General features: G+C 39.9%; 2 long non-coding RNA genes across 5 annotated transcripts; one reads left to right on the top strand and one right to left on the bottom strand.

Moving 5' to 3' along the window:
- Nucleotides 1–1,236: 1,236 nt before the first annotated feature.
- On the bottom strand, nucleotides 1,237–8,740 carry LOC122985211. The gene is made up of 4 exons (XR_006404061.1): nucleotides 8,655–8,740; nucleotides 6,193–8,209; nucleotides 2,698–2,776; nucleotides 1,237–1,822 (listed from the first exon to the last, which is right to left on the bottom strand). It is a non-coding gene; the product is annotated as an uncharacterized LOC122985211 (long non-coding RNA).
- On the top strand, nucleotides 4,052–11,024 carry LOC122985209. 4 transcript variants are annotated; one of them, XR_006404059.1, is made up of 6 exons: nucleotides 4,052–4,913; nucleotides 5,000–5,097; nucleotides 5,568–5,672; nucleotides 6,181–7,412; nucleotides 9,187–9,355; nucleotides 10,732–11,024. It is a non-coding gene; the product is annotated as an uncharacterized LOC122985209 (long non-coding RNA). The 4 variants fall into 4 exon arrangements; XR_006404057.1 differs by having other exon boundaries at nucleotides 6,181–9,355; nucleotides 10,732–10,846; nucleotides 10,944–11,024; XR_006404058.1 differs by having other exon boundaries at nucleotides 6,181–9,355; nucleotides 10,744–11,024.
- Nucleotides 11,025–20,138: the final 9,114 nt, after the last annotated feature.

The raw sequence follows: 20,138 nt of genomic DNA, 5'->3' as shown, positions 1-20,138 counted from the left end.
ATTTTTAGTTTCCTGTGTACAGGAAGCCAATCCGTCGGCTCCTTGCTGGACCAGCGATTTGCTTCATGTCCAGCCACCGCCGGGCTAATTGGACCTCTAGAGAAATAATTAGGTGAGTCGATGAAAGCGTCGAAGGCTTGTTGGCTTCACCAACAAACCTCACTTCTCTTCCTTTTATACTGCCGATCATGGCGCTTTGCCTTCGCCGCAGGAGAATCCGCCAGCACACGTTCTGACGAAACTTTATCTGCTCAGTGGTGACACCAAAATGCTCAAATTGGTTGTTGTTTGGTTTGTACAGAGAAAGTCTGAACATGTTGTCCTCAGTTCCATTCAACACAAAGACAAACCAGCTCAACAGCAGTTTTCTCACTCGAACTGTAAAAGGATCATAAAACAAAATTAAGTTCACTTTATTGTTTAGCGTAGCTAGAAGGAACCCTGGAAGAAGCAGCAACAGTAAAACTAACAATTCAGTTTAGCAGTCAGCTCAGATTAGCTAATAATCCAGATTAGCAGATAAAACAGTTGGATTCCAGTTAGCTAAATGGTTCACTGTAGCAGTTCAGTTTGGTTGAGTTGAGCTAATTGTTCACAACAACCAGTGAAGCTTTGAGAGAAAAAAAACAAAACAAACTCCCATTAATGAGCCAAATAAATGTTTAATTATGATCCAGTTAATAATCAATACTTTTGTAGTCCTGATTCGTTGGTGCTCCGGTCAGTCGGTGGTAATAAACAGGCTGCAGTTTCTCTTTGGACTCGTCAGGATTCAACAGCAGACTTCTCACTCAGTCAGTCAGCACGTTACACAAGACAAGTGTCCCCCCGGAAACAAAGGCAGGTAGGAACTAAAATGACTTTGTACTTAGACAATGTTTCACATATAAACATGTGGATAAAATAGATGAAACTATCGTATAAAGTTAACTTCATTCTGCAAAATTCCAAATAATAATATTGTGGAATAAATCTCAACACCAACATAAATGAGTTGATAAACTGAAATAACACAAACATGTCATGAGTTCAGTAATTAAAGTCACAATTTGTTAAAAACATTTATAAGATAAATAGTGGGAATATTAAAAGGTTAAATGTTTTTACTGCATTAAAAGGCTCCGCAGGTTCTTTAAAATCAGAGTTAAAACCACAATTTCAAATATCTTCTAATAGGTTTATAATAATAATAATAATAATAATAATGTTAATTTATACAACAATATTCAAAACAAAGTCACAAAGTGCTTTACATGGTTAAAACATGTAAGTCCCACAATTCAATTAAGCAGTAAAATCAGACACTTAAAATAAAATATGAATCAGAATAAAAAGTCTCTCCGTCAGTTCAGACGGAGGACAGACGAGTCTGCAGATGATATTTAACGACCAGCTGACATCCTGTTGATCTCTACATCGAGTGTTAAAGTGAACTGAAACACTAGTTATTTATTCAGAGCTGCAGTTTGTCTTTTAGTCTGATTGAAGTGGTTTCATGCAGCTTTAACATGCAGACTGATTCTTCCTGTTTAACAGTAATAAAGCTTTAAATAAAGTTTATTTTGATTTGTGCTTGTTGTGCATTTATTTAAGTCGTGTTCATGTGAGTTCTGGGACGGTTTGTTCATGGTCATGTTGTGTTTTCTGTGTTCCTGTGCTCCACACCTGTGCTGCATCAGCTTAGTTAGCCCCGCCTGCAACCTGAGTCCTCCCAGCCAATCAGCTCCTTTCCTGTTCTCTGTTGCACCTGCAGCTCATCTCCTCATCAGTTCAGTCCTGTTGGATCTTTTGTTCGGTTTTGTTCAGTTCAGTTTAGTCTGGCCTGTACATATATATACATACATACATATACACACACATATACATACTCTTCAGTTACTTTTGCCTGATGTCTCCTGCATTGCTCCACACTTCATGACACAAACAAACAAACAAACAGACAAACGATTAGTCAAGTGCTTTGCAAACTACTAAAACAAATGTTAGTTGGGCTTCACGTTCAGGGGCAGATTTAGTGATTTGGAGTCTGACTGTATTGCTGGTATTAGCAGTGGAAGAAGAAGCGTGTTTGTTTGGTCACTTACTTCACTATCTGGTGTTGTCTGGAACCACAAACACATCACAGAGAAGACGGTTGACTTACTTATCAATATCCAGAGTTTACTCTTCACCAACCCGCTAGACGCATGTTTCTTAATCACATTTACTCCAATATTTTAAAATAATAAAAAAAGTTTTTAATAAATCTTTAGGCCAAGGGCCCCCATTGGCTCCAGGGCCCGATCGTGGGTGCATTATATAACCTTCATCCTTTGCTTTTTTAGCACTGACTGTTGGGATGCAGACAGTGATTGTCCAATTGTCCAATCGTCGCTTAGCAGGAACAGAGTTTGCTGACTATGGCCGAGGCCTGTGAACCTCTGAATGTTTGTGTCTATTTGTGTCACAACACAACTGTTTCTTGTCTTGTTACTCATACAGTTATAAAATAATTTGTCCCTGTTTTTTTCTTCTTAATGGAGTTAAACTCAATGATTAACTGTCTTTCTCCTACAAACAATAAAAAACAAAAGGTTCTTATATATTTAATTGTTTTAACTTATTTTGAATATTTTTTTGTCTCTCATTTCATTGGTCTATTTTGTTTTTATCCCTTATTTTATGAATATCTATATACATTTGTTTTAAAAACTGAACCTGTTTTATGCTGAAGGGTGATTAGACTTTGATTAGCAACACTGCTGTTAGCATCCAGGACGGCTCCCACACAGCAGACCTGTAAGTAAACCCACAAAAACACAAAGTTAGCTGAGACCACAGCCGGTATGTAAAGATGGACATAGCAAGCTGTGACGTCCGGAGTTCTTTTCCTGTTTGGAGTCAGGAGCTTCTAGTGTGAGATGTCTGGAAACACGCCCTGCTACCTCAGACCTAAGCTAACGTTAGCTTACTGGGAACACCAAGCTCTGCACACTTGGGCTAACGTTAGCTACTTAAGCTAAATTGAGCTAACAGGGCTGTGATATGTGAACGCCTCGCTTTGACAGTAACAGGTTTCTACTGTAGTCAGTCAGCAGAGCAGACAAACACACTGTTTACTGTATTTTTTGCTTTTGCTGGTGTTTTGGGTTTGAGGTTGTCTCACATCTGTTATCAGTAGGTTTGCAACTTCAGTGTCTGTGAAAGCAAACCAGAATCCAGCTGTAGAGGAGTGCCTGCGGTGGTATTACAGTATATCTGTGGGGGTGGAGGTGTGGGGGTGGAGGGGTTCAGCCTCTGCTGATGATCTACTAATGACAAATGGATGGAACGAGCCAGAGGAGCCTGTGGTGGGAAGCCAGCCGTGTGAAGTCAAGTGCAAAATTGATATTTGAGGACAGCTGATGCATTGTGGGAGCCAGGTCAGCTCCGTGTCACTGCGATACTACAGCGAATCTGTTTTTATCACAGCTTCATCCACAGAGGGGTTTTCTCTGCTCCTCGCCGTGTGACCAAGGTGAGGGAATTGTCCTTAAAAAAAAATACTTTCACAGCTGCAGGGAGGATGTTCATGACACGGCGGAGAGTTTAGACATCTGTAACATTACTCTGAACCACTGAAGTGACTCGAATGAATGTTAGCATATAGATGACCTGGACATTTCTGGTGCGATGGAGGCTACAGCAGCTTCTTCCTCACCCAGAGGAGTAAGAGAGAAAGCCAACAAGGGAAGTGGTTAAAAATGTAACACAGAGGACATAAATACATTTCTGAAAGACGAGTCTGTAACTCTTTCAAACAAGAAGTCCCACGACTAACCGATTGTATTGTTGGCCATCTGATGGAGAACCTTAAACTCACTTTAACACTTGGTCTGATCAAGGACTGTGTGATGTTAATGGCTATGAGAGGGTATGACAAGTGTTTTGATCACATCTGCATGAATAGTAGGCTGAAGCTTTTTGGTCGGGTGTCCATCAACAAGTTGACTGACGAGGGAACCTGTTAAAATAAGACGAAACAGAAGCGTTAATCCGTCTCGTTAATGCGACGGCTTGTCTCAGAAGTTTATGATGAGAGGCAGGAGTCGGGGCAAACACAGGCAGTTGGTGGAATTGATCGCATACTATGACGGCCGTTCAGAAAGGTTTGATATCAGCAATATGCATCAAAAATTAAAAGTGAGATTAAATGAAGAAGTAGGTCCAGTTCTGTTTTTTTACATGGCAGACAGATGAAACAACTGATGTGAGCTGTCACTGTCTGGTGTACAGATACAGAGCAGCAGCTGTTAGAGGATCTAACGTAGACGAGGTGATGAAGATCTCAGACAGGTTTATAGGCGACTGTATGACTCCATCCATGCAAGTATTAAAAATCATGTTGGTGATATCAAAACCTTCACTGTTTGAACTTCTAGATTTTGACAAATTCCAACTGTTCAGAACAGACTTTCTCTTTGCTGCATCCAGAAGTCTGACAGATAACTACGGACATGAATCATTCGTTCTTTGACTTTTCCATTTCAAAACCAAATTGGAAAAACAAATAAACGGCATCTTTTTTGGGGGGGGAGAACAGAGAAACACAGGAGCAGTGGTTTGTTTATTACATGACTGGAAATGTAGAGAAGCAGAACACAGCGAGGAAGAATTAGTTTTGTTTTCCAACTGCTGAGAGAAGAAGAAAAAGACGTTGCCGGTTCAGTTTTGTACATTAACTCGTAGCAGTTACGGCCAACTGACTCATGCTGACTGTATTCATGAACCTGAAGTGGAAACGCTCTGAAGAGGAATCAGTCTGGCAGCGTTCTGGTCTCCTGCGGTGTTCAGTTATGACTGTGAGGAGGTTCTACATGGAGCACAACCTTCAAAGAAGGAATCATGTTTCTGACACTGAATTTGAAATGGCAGTGAGCTCCTCAATCTACAGGGTATGTGTGTATTAAAATCTTTAATTAACGTGGCCTATTTATCTGCCAGTGAGTATTAATCCATGACTCAGTATGTGTTTAAACAGGTCATTTATGACGGGATGCCGTCTTCAATCGGTGTGCGTGCAGAGTTGGGAGAGCCTTAAAAGAAGTTCAGCAGCCATACCACGATTTGAGACGACATGTAAGTAATGTAGGCAGTTTATTTAGAAATGATTTATAATTCCATATGACACATAGGAGGAAAACACCTTTAATTAATTTCCTCTTTATTTTAAAGAGTGTTCATAATCAGAGCCCCGTCCTCTACCACGCTGAGTACATGGGCCATAAACTACACATGGACCAAAAAAACAAGCTTTAGCATGTTGGGTGTCACATGTGGTTCCAGTTTATGGCCACAGCAGCAAAACTGTTGCAAAATGCCACCATGTCTATAAAAAATAATCTGATTTATTATGAGCAGGTTTACAGGTGAGTACTATACTTACAAAGCAAATTTATTTAATGTCTGTATGTTTTGTGAGGCTCATATCAAACTGAATGTCTCTGCTGTATATCAATACTATGCGTTTTATTTCATCCAGTGTATGTCTGTACTACCAAGTCAACGTCTTATATTAACATACTAACACATGCATTCATTTGTTCCAGACGTGCAGTGGTCACCAATGGGATGTGACCATGGGAAGGAGTTCTGTCTGAGCCTGTACATTAAACCTCAGCAGGCAAGCTTACGTTCAGTCTGCATCTTCCAGGGTAAGTTTTTCTATAACTACTCAAAATGAAGCTTTCCAGTGATAATCTGAGACTTTGTAAGACAAAAGAATCAACATTATGAGGTTTTGTTGCAAATTACAACATGTTTTGTCTTAGACAGGGCAACCATACGCCGTTAGAAGACAATAGTTTCATTCCAACCTGTAACGTCAGCCGGTAATTTCATTGATTAGTTATTTGTTTAGTGAAATCAGCTGATATGGCTGCAGTGAAAACCTGCAGTTCCTAATGTCTGATTTATGGAGTGTCAAATGGAATCTGAAGGTTGTTTAGCAGCAGAATATGTGAGGATTTGTCAGCAGCTTTGAACACATTAATTAATATATGGAACAAGTAGCAGTTAGTATAAGCACTGTTCAATTCCAGATTGGGTTAAACAGGGTTGTGCAGTCATCGGTTTCCCATAAGATTCCAGATATGCTAAAAAAAAATTATTATGAATGAATCATGTCAACCAAAAACAAAGTTAACTTTTTTCCTTTACTAGGCCGAGGAGTACCTGCTGACCTGGCTGCAGGAGGAAGTCCAGCCAAAACACCAGAGGAGCTGCTGTGGCAGACAGATCCTCTCTCAGCAGGGAGGAAACCTTTGGTTTGGAAGACAGCAGCCAGGCAGAGGAGGAACCTGATGTATCTGTCATTTTAGACAGTGTGGTCAAATAAGACCATAATGTTTTCAGTGAAGCCATTTTCTGCCTGCGTGTGTGGAAAGTTATAAAACAAGTACATAGTTCCCTCAGATTTGACATAAAGTGTTATTCTCACTGTTATACACTGATTATCCTGGAATACATTTCTGATATTCTGTATTATTGTACATATTCATATGAACTTTGATGGACTTATCTATGCAAGAATACATCCTTAAATCTGTTAAATAAACCCTACAAATGGGTTGCAGTACTTTTGGCATCGTGGTGATTGTTAATTTAGGAATAATAACAATGTTTGAACATATTATTCTTTTTGTTGTTGTAGTTAATTTACCCAAACAGCTGTAAAAGATTTTAAATGTATCTTCATGTGGACCACTGTTTTATATTCAAATAAAAATGTAGGCAGAACTCAATACATTAGAAAAACATCAATAACATTTTATGAATTTTATTAATTTATTGAATAGATGTCTAAATTACATAAACAGTACATGGTTCTGCTTTACCATGTTTACCATTTGTAGATTTATGGCTACATTTAATAACATTTTGAAGGTAACACTAGCAGAGTGTTTTCCATTGGAAACATTAGAGGTGTGAGTATTTCTGTGTAAACCTTCATGGTATAATAATAATAATAATAATATTAATAACATATTACATACATCCACAGATGATGCAGCCTGGTTGTCACTGAGGGACTGTTATGCATTGGTTGGCCTGCACAATGTCTACGAGGTCTTTCAGGGTCCAGGAGACCTACAGACCCTCCTTGGACACAAGGATGACCTCCGGTATCTGGTCAACAACCTCAGTGAGGTGAAAAATATACAAAACATAGTGTGTTAACTTGGACTTTATAACATTGTCTACATGTGAGGGAAGAATAGTTGTTCTATATTTGAAGAATCCTACTTTTCTCCAAATGAATCATCTTACAGCACATCAGCTGTGACCTTTCGCTGTATCATTTATCACAGACGTTGTGTTGACCTGCACTCGAGCAGCTAAACTACTTTTCTCTCCTTCTCTTTCTCCTCGTGGCGTCTGGAGCTGTTCCTCCAGTACGCCATACGTCTCTCTTCCAGAATGTAGATCCTGTGTTGTATGGATTTTTATAGCATAAGTGTCTATTAACAACAAAGAGCAATCGCTTTGAATGTAAAGTATATATTATAAAGAACATAAGATTCACATACTTAATGTCTCAACATGAACAAAGGAACCGATTCGAAAAGAGTGAACTTCTAGAAAGGATGTAAATAACACCATAAGAAGTACAACAGATTAATACAGTTCAACATGTTCTTGACAACATTAAACTATAATATGAAATGTTAGTCTGTACCTCTGGTTCCTTCACAGTCCATGATGTCATTACCATGGCTGTCTATTAACCTCTTAACATCTTAATATCCACCATTTCTTTTTTGGAAGTTGTGCCTGTTTGGCATCCCCAAATGGAAAAGCTTAATACAGAATAACTGTGATAATCATGTATTAGGTTTCATTTGAAAGGTAACATCTAGTTTGTGGAAATGTGCTTGTTTAGCATGTGGCTAAAACACAACCAAAACTACATCAGTTCAAATGTTTTTGGTCTTTGCCTATAGTGAGTCATATTTGAATAACAATAACTAGGACATGCTTTGCGCCAGAACTATATAAACTACCACATAACTTCTACATCTTGTCAAGCACACCTTTATAAAATTTCAGACCTCTTGACTTAAACTTATGGGAGCGAGGAAGTTATTAGTCTGTGGTGTTGTACCTCGTAGTGACCACCGTTACGGAGCTCTGTGCTGCTGATCACGCCTCTGTCGTGGTCATCAGTTCAATAAATGGTCTGTGCACGAATCTGAAAATAAACTTTTTTTATTTGAAGGGTTGTGCATAAGACTGACACGACACAGTCATGAACATGAAGGAGTCTTTATGAATATTTATGACTGTTGTCAGTTTGAAACGTCTTTGTTATAACAACTGGACATTAACCAAGACAATATAACCGGTCATAGACATGCCATAGCAAACGATTAGCTTTATGTAACATCACAACATCATTAACATCACATTAAACTGTGGTACAATTTGGATTTGTCATCAAGATGTCATTAAATGTTATAAGGCCAATTTAACAACAGGGGTGATTTATGGAGTTTCCTTATGGACAGATAGCTTTACTTGTTGCTAAAGTAAGCTAACAGCTAACTGCTGCTTTAACTGTAGCTGCTGCTAGCTACGTTAGCTTGGTTAGCCATGCAGCTAGTTTTAACATATAATGTTAATACATAATGTTTTACCTGAAAAAGCAATTTGATCCATGGTGAGATCCTCTGTGGACTCCCTCAGAAGATAAAACTGGCCATTTAGAAAACCTTCCGGACAGATACCTTACTGACAACACGATGGAAATCATTGAAATTGCGTGTCTGCACCTCCTCGTTTTCCCAGCATTCCCTGGATTTACCATAAATATCACACAAACAAAACAAAAAACTTGATTCGTTTTCCCGTTTTGGTTTTAAAACAGAAAAACAAGCTTTGTGATTGATTACAGTCAGTGAAAACCAGCGGACTGAACGATGTAACGTCTGAATTATACAGAAGTATTTGTGTATTTATGTCCCCAGTGATCATTTCAGTACATTTGTTTATCCCTACAAAGATGTATTCACATAAGTAAAAGTATGAAGTCAGTAAAAGTGAACCGTTCTCCTCTGAGATGATGGATGACTCTAAACGAAGCAGGTTTTGGTGTTTTTCCAGCTGATAGAATAAGAGCAGCTTTAACTCTCAGCTGATTTATTTCACACAAATGTTTGTTTATCGCAGGAAGTCGCGTCTTTTCTGCTCTGAACGGATTTAAAACAGAAACCTGCAGCGCCGGAAGCTTTTTCCTCTCGGGACTAAAACAGCCCGCCGCCTCCCTCGGCGGCCATGATGGATGATGTAGTAGAAGAAACAGGATACATTTCCCAGAAGGCTGAGCGTCTCACTGCAGGTTAAACAGCGTTCAATACAGAGCTGCTTCACACACACGTCTGATTTCTGACATTTTACAGCAAAATGTGAACCAGAAACGGTCAATAAATAAGAATTTAAAAAATATGAAATATTGTAATAATAAACTATCTCTGCAGCATAATTCAGTGGAAAGATTAAAAATTTTTTTAAAAAAAGAATCATGACAATTAAAAGTGTGTGTGTGTGTGTGTGTGTGTCCATCCAGACATGAAATATATATGCATGAATTTATATCACGGGAATAACGGAACATTTCAATATACTGTGTTTTAATAATTTAGTTGAAATAATATAGAATTTACTGCCTCATATGAGACATATTGAACCTTTTTAATATGTTTGAGATGTATTAACAAGAGTTTCTTGTTTTTTATTTTTACTTCTACACTTTTATTAATTTCCCTACTTGATCCTCATAACTATCTGTGTTTTTATTTGGTTGTATTTCTCTCTTTAAAGCATTTTTATTGTTTTTAAATGTGCTCTTTAAATAAATAGACTCTTATCTTTCAGTGTCCACATGTTGAAACAGCTGCATCTGAGTTTCATTATGTGTTGATGTTCTCATAAGATACAAACAACTTTCTCATCATAACTATTTATTCTCCTTTTATAGCAAAGTAAACGTCTTTGTTTTAACGTGAATAATCTTGTTAGAACGAATGAGAGTGAGCTCATGTGTCCTTATGATGAGAAACAGCAGTTTATCCATCACTGTGGATTATTTAGATCAAAACAAACAAGTTTGTTTTGTTGACAGTGAAATCCTCCAGCGTGCCTGCTGGTTCAGGTGCCCCCCCCCCCCCCCCCCCCCACCTTGTTTCCTGTCGACTGCCGTTATCATAAAGGCTTAAAATGCTCCATAAAAATGTTTAAAAAATAATCAATAAAATCCCCATCTCTACTTTTCCATGTGAACAGTTGAAGACATGAGTTCATAGAGACGATACTGATACATGATAATAAATAAAAATAAGAACACAAGAACGCTGCAGTTCGGTTGGACTTCTTCCTGTTTTTATTCTGATTGGACGACCCGAGCAGCAGCAGCTCTCTGGACCCTCACCCACACTTTATTTATTAATGTGAATTATTTCCCTGTGATGTGACATGGCATGACATCAGTTCACATTAACATACGGTCCAATGACAGAAACATATTTTCCCTTTTAAAGCCGGCCGCTCGCGAAGGACGCTGAGCTCGACTCCCCGCTGAGGAGGAGTGAATCATTTATGTTTATCTCACGTCCATCTGCACACTTATTTGATTTTTCATCAATGTTTATGTGATGTTTTTACAGAAACTCTGCACATTACATTTCTTACAATCCTTCCTTTCACTTTTTCATACAGAAGGAAGAAAAGAAGGAAGGAAGGAAGAAGGAAGGAAGGAAGTAAAGAAGGAAGGAAGGAAGGAAGGCCTCCGTGCTGAAGTCCACTTAAGATGCTCATTGTGTCGTATTTTCCCGTGTGTGTGTGACAAGCTGTTGCCTGACATGAAAATAAAAAATGCATCTGCTCATCAATTATTCATAGAATTTATTGAGGATATATGTGCTTCGTAGGAAGAGAGGCGGTGAAAGGTCACGAGACTGACCATCAGATGATGGAAACATGACAGTGAGGAGAAGTTTTACTGCTGAAACCACTGACTGTGCATCTGAGCGGCTGCTTCTCCAGAGCTGTGAGGTTTGAGGAGCCGCTGGTTACTGAAATGTTTTTCTTCATTCTGTGTTCTCATTTTAAATATCTTTGTCTTTAATTGATCTGAACACAGGAACTCAGACTCTCCTGATGACGTAACGATCCTACAGGTTTATATTCTGACACCAGTTAACAGTATTTACACTTCATATATACCCATGAGCCCCAGCTGCTGTCGCTGAAGTCGTAAACAAAATGTGTCGTCATGGTTACTGAATTCACTCAAAGTGACCTAGAAATTAAAAGTGAACTGATTTGATCTGCAGACGGTAAAATCTGTTTTCTCAACATCATGTTTAATTTCTGCTCGCCGTTAGCGGCGCACGTGACCAGATTTTAGCTCGATGATTGGCTGTTTCTTACTGAAATGCACCTTGGGAGTTGTAGTTAACTTCTTCCTTTAAATCTTTACGTCTTCAGTCTTGTAGCTTCGACTTTTTTACTAAAGAACCAAATAAACACAGTTGTTCATCTTTTGTTAATCATGATTTGTCAATCAAAATGATACACAGAACATGATTTAAAAAAATAAGACCTTGTGATTAGAGTTGAGTTCTGTTCACATCTGAATGGGACCAGTACTTGGAATTCGGTACCGGTACCCGACGGTACCTTTTTTCAGTACTTTACTTTCTCTGTAATAACAAAGTAATAATCCTGCTTTATTACAGAGAGACCATACATAAACATATCCTTTACATATGGATATCCATATGTTTATGTAGGATTAGCATGCTAGGCTAACAGTCGTCAGCTGTGTAACTTTACATCAGTGCTGTGATGTCTTTCAGAGCACAAACACACTGTAAACACACCTGTCACCTGCCCAGCACGCCGCCGTTAAACCGTAGAGACACCTTATTTTTATACAGTCTACGGGCTACACAAAGCACATGCTAACAACGCTAGCCATGCTAACTAGCTGCTAGCCACCGTGCAGGTTGGTATAATGGATCTGCTGCATCTCTTTGTATCCGCAGGTTGCTGTCGGAGCCTCCGTGTGAGACGTGTTTCTAAAACGTATTTCAGGGCTGCGCTGCCTCTCAGTCCCACACGCTGAATGAAGTTTGTACAAACATCAGTTTGTAGCGTAAGACGTCTGTTGTGTTTTTGTCTTATTTGGTTTTATCAGTTTTAATTTTAACTTTTAATTTTAATCAAAAGAGAAGACATAGTTATTGCAGCGCTCCACATTGATCTCATTTTTCTAATTTGTGATGTTACTGAGCTTCTCGTTCTCAGAATCCTTCAGGGGAAAATTAAAATGAAACCTGAGGTGATAAACTCAGTAAGGAGTCAAATAAATCGGCTCTGAGTCTTCACACAGTCACATCTGAGAGGAGGAAATCATTGGAGCTGTTTAATAATGTCATGTGGAGTTTATATTTTTATATTTCAGTGTCGTTTATCACTGCAGGGCACAGCGCTCCTCTTCAAAGTGACCGTAGGAAAAATGATATAAGTCTTTTAAAAAAAATCCAGTAATGTCAAAGACGGTTTTAATTTAGGAAACAAGACGTTTTTAAATTTTGCTGCTGAATTCAACAGATGATAAATGACTCTGGGATGTGATTCAGTATGTAAAGTGGAGGGAAAACCGAGGCAGGAGAAGCTCGAGGGAGACGAGTGAAGCTCCGTCTGCGGCCTGCTGGGAGTCCGGTGCTCTCTGTCCCTGTCCACAGATGTCACGGCGGCCAGCTGGGACCGCCGCCTCAGTCCTCAACCCCCCCCCCCCCCCCCCCCCCCCCCCCCCACACCCCCCCCCCCCCCCCCCCCCCCCCCCCACTCAGTCCTCAGCCCCCCCTTCAACAAGCAGGTTTGACCCCGACATTAATCATCTGCAGGCAGCAGCATCCCCACACCACGTCTCCGAGGAACCGACCCTCACTGTCGCCGTGTCCGCTGAGACCTGAGCCGCCGCTGTCATACCTGTCTTCCTCCTGCCTCCTCCTCCTCATCAACCCCCCTCCTCCTCCTCCTCGTCCTTCAGCGCTCCTTGGTGTCTCCCTGTCCTTGTGACCTCACCTGTCCCGTCTTTTTTAATGTTGTCACACGAGCAGTTTGCACTGACATAACGCATATTTAAGGTCAACTTCACAATTTTTCAAGTGTCTTGAACCAGCAGTCAGGTGTCCATAGTAACAGTGAAAGAGGTTTTCCTCGCTGTTATCATTCCTCCAGTTCATACTGGATATTAAAAGATCCTTCAGATGTGCTGTCAGTGGAAGTGATGGAGGCCAAAATCCACAAGCACCTTTCACACATGTCAGTGCAATTCAAAGTGCTTCATAGATGACTGATAACAAGACATACACATTATGAAAATGTAATAAAAACCAAAATATATAGCAGCAGTTGTAGTAGTAGCCAGTAGTCAGAGACGTGAATATTAAATATTAAATATAAAATGTTCAAATCATTTAAAAAGTGCTGCTACATATTATATATAATAGCATTCGTGCATAAGTAGCATGAAATGTTGTTTGACCATGTGACTGCCGTCCTATCAGCAGCGATCAGCAGGACAGAATCATTTATCTGTGTTTAATGAAACTGTTACAGATCAATCAGTGTTTATTTGCACGTAAGTGACCTGGTTACTGTAAATCTGTAACAGATTAATAACAGATTTCTCTCCCATATCAACCTTATCTGGGAATCGTGGCTCACAGATCTGAACTACTGGTGATAGAAGACGCTGCTTCCTGACTTCCTGGTCATTATTTGTGTGAGTGTCGGACAGACCTGAGACAGACAGGCAGCATGAAAGCGTCTGAATTTAATAAACAGTCAAATATTCAGTGGTGGAAACTGACTTATTTGGACTTTACAACCTGTTGGTAGCACTATGAAGCTCCTTGTTAATAAAGTGGTTGGACAGAAACAGCTTGGTTGTTCAACCTGAATATTTACAGATATGTAAAGAAGGCTGAACGTCCAGCAGAGGGTTCAATTCGTTAATATGAGGTGAACCTGCAGCGACACACTGACGTTTCACTTCCTGTCTGATAACACAAACGGACACCTCTCTGGAAGTGTCTGTGACCTTTCAATCTGTATGTCAGATAGTAACCCCCACCCCTCCGGGTGATGGAGGGAGGTGCAGCGGAGGTGTAGTAACAGGATTACAGCTGCAGGGAGGAGGCAGGAAGCTGAATCTTTTGTTGTCGAGCAGCCAGTTGGTTCCAGAGCGCAGGCGACCAAAACTGATTGATTCACAGCCGAGTGGAGACTCCTGAAAGTCACCTTCCTCTCTGAGAGGAGGGAGACATTTACATCTGCACTGTCCAGTCTGTACACGGACAACAGCAACATACAACATTTAATATTTCATAAAAGGTTCAACGGTAAAGTTATTCCATGGTCAGAACCAAGATTAATGAAGTAGTCTGTCTGGATAAGTTCAGGTTGGATATGAATATGTGATAACTGGAAAAAGAACCATTTTAATATAAGAATACAGTTTTAAACTGTGCAATATACATTATAAAGCTACTGTGTGTGTGTGTGTGAATAATTGAAGCTCTGTAGTTTCATGTCTGCAGGATGTGATGCATGTATATTTTCATATTTCTATATTGCGTACACACACACACACTGTGTATGTAACATAATTCAGGTTAATGTAACATGACATTCCTCTGCTGTGAGAAGCCTGCGTGTGTTTGATAAACTGTGTTTCTCATCATGTTAATGTTACATGTAGGATGAGAGCTTTAAAGGAAAACTGCTGCATTTTTGATGCTTCCTGCATCCATTACAGCTCGCTCGCTGCTCCACCTCCGCTCCGAGGCCGTTTGTTACCAGCGGCGAGGAGCTGAAGACTCGTCCTGCAGACTGAAGGCGATGGCGGATGCGGCTGTAAGAGCAGAGAAATAATGTCAGCCTTCTGCTTTTATCAGCTGATTCTTCCTGTAACACTGATCTGATGGCTCCGTCCCAACAAACACATCTGCAGTATTTACAAGGAGTCAAGTGCTTATTTGTGCAACATATTTAAAGTTGGATCACATAAGCTGAACTCTGCAGATTCATATGAATATTTCTATATTGACGAACACATGTATTTCATAAAAGGTGTTCAGGTTCTTGCTGAATCAGTTGTTCTGGGAGGAATTACTGGTGAAAGTTAAAAAAAGGACATAAGTTGTCAAACTGTTTTATTATAGCGCTGCGGTTCAGGACCTTTGAACTGCTTCTATGTGTGAGTCAGTGTGAAACAGTGCTGTAAGATATTTTCTGGACGTGCACAGATATGCACCAAAGTTGTAGTGGGGACGTGATGGGAACTGTGAGGCTCGTTGGAAGATGTGCAGCTCCGTTATGGAATCAGTTACTTGATCTGGAAGAAAGAAGGTTGACAGACAGACGTTTATGTGGGATGAACAAACGATTGACTCTTGGTCAAAAGACGTCTGCACGTTACTCTGCAGCTCTGGGTTTGGTGAACATTTGCTTGTTCAGAGAATCTGTGTTTGCTCAGAGCAAAGAGATATAAAGATAAAAAAAATGTATATAATTTGTCTAAAAAGCAAAGATTATTATTATTATTAGTAGTAGTTGTTGTAGTAGTATTTCACCACTTACTGTTAAAAGTGGTCATTTTGTTAATCTAGAAGAAAACAGACTGGTTCAGCGCAGTCTGAATGATAGAAAATGAACTCAACTTTGTTTTCTACCGTCCGTTTTATTGGGAACTGTACAATAAGATAAAAACAGATATTGATTTTGTAAATATGGATGATGCGCAAAGACTGAGCTGTTTACATATGAAACATATAAATGAGCCAGAAAGTCTGTGAGAAGAGAGAAAAAAGCCCTTCATCAAGTTTTTTGTTTGTGTTTCTTTTTTCCTCACATGCTTCTGTATATGTATTATTGGAAGATGCATGTTTTGTAAAATATCCAGATGTTTGGCGTCATGCAGAGATAAAAATGATCAACTAACTATTTCCAGTAACTGCCATGTTGTCTGAGTGTTTTGAGGTTGATCAGAGCTTAGTGAGACGGGCCTGATTGTTGTTAGAGGTTCAAGGACGTCAGGTTACTGTGCTGTATGTTTGCCTTCATGCAGATGATGTGTGTGTGTATATGAATATGTATATGACCAGACAGTTACATTTGAAAATATGTTTGGATGCTGAATCCTTCAAGGTAAAATTCATCAGGACTGAATAAAACTGGAGCTGCTGATGAATTCCAAAAACAAAAAAGTCAGTCAGAGAGAAAAACAACAAACATGTTTATTTACTTCCTCATGCTGATGAACCAGAAAGTCACTCTGACCTTCAGCTCTTCTCAAACCGCTGAATCCTTCAGAGTCTTTGTCACATTTCTCTCTCAACTCTTTCTGGTTGTGTCGAGGAGAGCGTGTATAACACATCATGACCTCACACAGATTTTTTCATGTAAACTGTTTCATGTCACTGGTAGAAAACAGACTGACTACAGTCCAGTTTATTTTCTGACAGATGCTGCAACACAAGGTTTTTTTTTTTTCCTTTTGTGATAAAGTTAAGCCACCAGTTTTCCTGTTTCTAGCAACCAGCAGCTTCCACGTCATAGGGCTGAAGTACCTTAAAGTGCCGCTGGATGCTCCAACTGACTCTCATTCGAAAAGCCTCAACTTCTCTCTGAGATGAACGGCACAGAGGAATAAGATATGTCAGGGTTTAGATTAACAGCTTACTGGGAACACTGAGCTCTGCACACTCGGGCTAACGTTAGCTATTTTAGCTAAACTGTGCTAACAGGGCAGGTATCGTAATCAGTAACATTATACTTAGTGAAATGTTGCGACAATAGTCCGACTCAGTGTGAGTCGACAACAGAGGTTTTTTTTTCTCCATCAAACAAAATGCAAATACCAGTTCTGCAAAGCTGAGTTATGTTGCAGATTTCTACTGCTGCAGAAACTGAACTCTATTATCCAGTTTTGTACATTTTATACAGTGATCAACTGTTTATAGTGATCAAAAAGCTCAGGACAGAATCATTCCTATACACATGCTGTTTAAATGATTCACTTTTAGTAATCAAGTAGTCTGCCTATACTGTTTATTTTGGGTCTTTTCACACATGAAAACATATGAAGAAAAAAAAAATTTAAACTACGGTAACTATTTTCTTTTTACCTTATTGCCATAGTTCACATATGATATATATTTAGTGGCTGCGGCACCATTATCAGGCGTAGCAGCACCTCTGCAGGGTGGTGTGGGGGTGCAGAGTGTGGGAGTGTTTATTTGTGACCTTGGTGAAACAATCAGAGAGTAATGTTTTCTTCCTCTTATTCACCGCTTGACCACTGTTTGTCTCTTTCATCTTTTTTAAAATGAGGCGGGAAGCTGTCAACAAAGCCGAACTTGACTTTTAACATTATCAAAACGAAGAAAAATGTCTTCCCCTCTTCCTAGTAATGATGTTGTCTTCCCTCATGGCAGGGTTGTACAGCGTTACAGGTTGCGTTTCTCCAAAGGTTGATTCTGGTTCAACTTTCTTGCTGCAGCCCCCCCCCCCCCCGCCTCAATGCACAACACACAACTCGTCTGCTGCCAGCTGGAGACCTGAGGCTGCTGCTGCTGCCTGCACAGTGAAATCATGACAGGGGGAAAAAGAAAAAGGAAAAAGTCATTTTCTCTCAATGAAAAACGTCGTCTCCTTGAAGCTTATGAGAAACTGCCAAAACTGAGCCGACGAGATGCAGCAGAGAAACAACAAGCGTTTCAACAGCTGTTCTGTGTTTTGAAACAGTCAATAAAATTCAGTATATAGCAAAGCTGTTCATTTCAATGTCAATTAGACGGTAATCTGCATGAGAAATAATGAAAAAGAAAAAAATTTGACCCGCACAGACATGATCACTACAAGAGGATTTTATATCTACATACTTAAAAGTAAAAATACCTCTAGTAATTATCTTTCCCCCTTCTATTAACTTTACTTTTTTAACTATTAAATAATACATGTTTTGTACAATCCATCTTGTTTTCTGTGGACAATGAAGCTTTGAATCTTAAGCTACTTGGTTAAAAGCTTCTCGCACATTCAGACTGAGCAGCCGTCTGGTCTGTCAGCTCTGCTCTGATCATCCAGTACGTCTGATGTTTAGAATAAGTCTTCAGTTTGATTCCTCTGACTGAACCTAAACAACAAGCCTGTTCCACATTCCCACACTGGTCTTTATTTCTGAGAAACACGGCTGGAATATCAAATACATACACACACACACACACAGCAGACCAACACTCTCACAACACGGGTCACATTTTAATGGCATCATGTCAGGGGAGGCCGGCGGGGTTTAATAGAGCTCTGTGGAGCTTTGCCAAGTCTGCTTTAACATTCACAGACTGGTTCACAGCCACAGACACACAGGGAGTTTATTTCAGGGTCGCCAGGCTCCGAAAGGAAAACAGCTCCGATGGAAGTTTGTGCAGTTTGAGAAAAGCAGAAATGATGTTCTTGAAATCAACGTATGAAGTGACAGCACATCTTAATCTTCATTTATTACAACAAATACTCAACAAAGTATTTAAAAGGCAACCTGGAGTCCTTGAAACGACGTTTAAATACAGATTCAAAAGTTTGGACGCACGTTCTCACTCTGACTGCTGCTGTTCCACTAAATTGTTTCTCCAATTACGTCGATGTAAGTGCTGCCTCGATTATGTTCTCAGGCAAATCACACCGAGGTCAGAGGAAGGTCAGGTGTACCACATCCTCAGTCCTGTGTGTGTGTGAAAGATGCTGCTGTTGTATGAAACAGAGACCAGGATCTTTCATCAGACTCTGAACACAAACACAGTTTCTACCAGCTGAGATTTTACTGCAACATCACATATTTTGATGGGAAAAACAACCAGGTATGTTGTGTCTCAACACCGCGAGCTGTTTGTGGATTCAGTTGCTTTCGGGAGGCCGGTCCAGTAAATCCAATAAATGTGCAACATACAAATATAAAAGAAACAAACATGTCTCAGAGCATCATAACTTCAGCTTTAGACATCAAACCTCAGACCCAAATATCTGTGAGCCATTAACAGGTGTGAGCAGGATTAAACAAACACCAGCGACTGATGATTATTTTCCTCATCGACTAATGTGTGGATTATTTTCTCAATTAAATAAAAACACACACACACACACATGCAGGGATCCCCAGCAGCAGCAGCAGCAGCAGCAGCAGCAGAGGTGTAATAAAAGCTGTTAATGTATTCAGGCTGTTAGTGATGTTAAATGGAGCCTGATAACTGGCTGCTGACATCAGCTCTGCTCCCTGCAGCCGAGAGGACGGACAGAGAGAGTTTGTGATATGACTCTTACATTCACTTTACATCACTCTTGATTATGTGTTTAATACAATAAACTGTACTGACGGATGTATTTATAAATGATTCATTTTTGGAAGAAATCCTTTAAAAAGCTGCTTTTTCACTTCCTCTTATTTCTGTCAGCTCGCCTCCTCTCACCTCTGAAAGACGAGTCACTCCATCCAGATGTTCCTCCTCTGGACTCGTAGACTAAATACAGAAACATGCTCATTATCATCACGTCAGGCCTGAGAGGGGAAATAACTACCAGAAATCACCTTCACATACGATGAAACTGGTTCCCAGTAATGAAGCTACATCTATATGTGTTTCTGCAGTGGGAGGGAGCAAGTCGGGCTGGATGACGGGCTACAAGATCTTCACTGAAACACTGAAACCCTATATTATAATTGAAACCCTATATAATCTATTGCCATAGATTAAAGGAAATCTTTAAAGTCTGCACCACTGGACTCTGGAAGTCCACAGAAGGTCTTTAGGCTGCTTGTGATTTGATGAGTTGTGGATTTGGACTTCCAGGACCTGCTCAGTCCAGCAGTCTGCAGGTGCAGAGAAGCCTGGACGTTCATATAAAAAGACAAAAAGACACAAAGAGAGTATCATTCAGCCGCTGCTCCAAATGAAAAACCCGCAGCGACGGCTTCCTGTCTGCTCCTGATTTTTAATAAACAGGTGATGAAGAGGAGGAGGAGATTTCCTGCTCTGAGGGTAAAAGTGGGCTAA

This window comes from Thunnus albacares, chromosome 7, assembly GCF_914725855.1.
Source record: "Thunnus albacares chromosome 7, fThuAlb1.1, whole genome shotgun sequence".
Taxonomy (NCBI): Eukaryota; Metazoa; Chordata; class Actinopteri; order Scombriformes; family Scombridae; genus Thunnus; species Thunnus albacares.
Note: the sequence above shows the minus strand (reverse complement) of the source record. Positions and strands in the feature narration are given on the sequence as shown.